Source organism: Micromesistius poutassou (genome assembly GCF_964030765.1).
Source record: "Micromesistius poutassou genome assembly, chromosome: 3".
Taxonomy (NCBI): Eukaryota; Metazoa; Chordata; class Actinopteri; order Gadiformes; family Gadidae; genus Micromesistius; species Micromesistius poutassou.
The window spans coordinates 13,449,214-13,450,626 of NC_140273.1; positions in this window are offsets into that span (position 1 = coordinate 13,449,214).

A 1,413-nucleotide genomic window follows, 5' to 3' on the forward strand; every position below is an offset into this window, starting at 1 on the left:
CTAGGAAAAATAATTCGAATGATAAGCTATTTGATATACTACCGTATTGCAGCATACATAAACCAGACCTATTAAACGGTAGTTGGTATGCAAACGTGGACCTATTCACATATAAGTGTCCCGCCTCGTTTAAATGTCATTATACGACACGGTCATTTTCCCTACGCTGTTGGCGTCGTATTCTACCACTTTTTGCCTGGCAGTGTAACTCCTAGCTCTGGTGTATTTATGAAGGATACAGGCTACGCATTCATTCGAAATCCAGATACCCCTTAAGACAATCAAAGAACCACTAACCTAGTGGGGAGGATTTTCTCTGTAAAAGCTGTATTTATTTTTGCAATAGGCCTAGGCTTACCTGAGGTTCTGCGATAGGATTTGTGATGTACCGAGTACCAGCTGTAAAGTCATCAGACCACATGAACAAAATAACAAGAAAAATATATATTTTAATTTCGATTTGTTTTTTTTATGGAAGAAAACGGTAGGACATGGAAGCCCCACAGCTATGATGTGATAACCAAGAGGTAATGATCTGATAACCTCCCTCCAGTCCTAACAGGTCAATGGAGGAGCTGCTGGGGCCTACAGGGTCGTCTCCGCGGGCAGGGCCCGGCGTGTGTGTCTCTGTGGGTCAGTCCACATCCTGCTGCCTGGGATGGAGGAATGTTAACGGTGCCTGTCAGTGTGAGTAACTCTGTGGATCCATCTGACACCAGGATCTCCCTGATGGGGATCTCTGGAGGTCACAGGTCATCAGCTTGGTACCTTCTTTAATTCAGCCAAGGGAAGCAGACAGGAAATGGACACATTCCACGTTTTATTGATTGGCCGTCGTTTGACATTAACCTGTGACTAGGATTTGTTGAGAAGAAGCAGGTAGGTAGAACTTGTAGTACCACTTGTAACAGAACGGTTTTCTTTCGATGTGAGAAAAAGGTTTAGATATACGTTTAGCCAAAATGGAAATTATAACACAGCATAGACTCTAATGGAATAAGTGGTTTCACAAGATCATGGATAATCCAAAAATTGGTTATACAATGAGCATTAATCCTATTCAACTGCACAAACACACACACACACACACACACACACACACACAGTCAGCCTCCTGAAAGTGATCATGCATCGTAAAACGATCACAGTATGTGTGTAACCCTTCCGTTTTGTGTTGTCACGTGTGCAGCGGTGTGCAGAAAGCCGTGCATCCATGGCACGTGCACGCGCCCGGACACGTGCACGTGTTCCAGCGGATATGAGGGAGCCCAGTGTGAGCAAGGTAGAGAAGCATCAAAGTGTCTCTATCTGTGACACAAAATAGCTACTGTGTTATGCCAATGATGTCGCATACATGGTCAATGATGTACACAATAACTGTTAACGCATACATTTAAGTTGTGCGTTTCTACT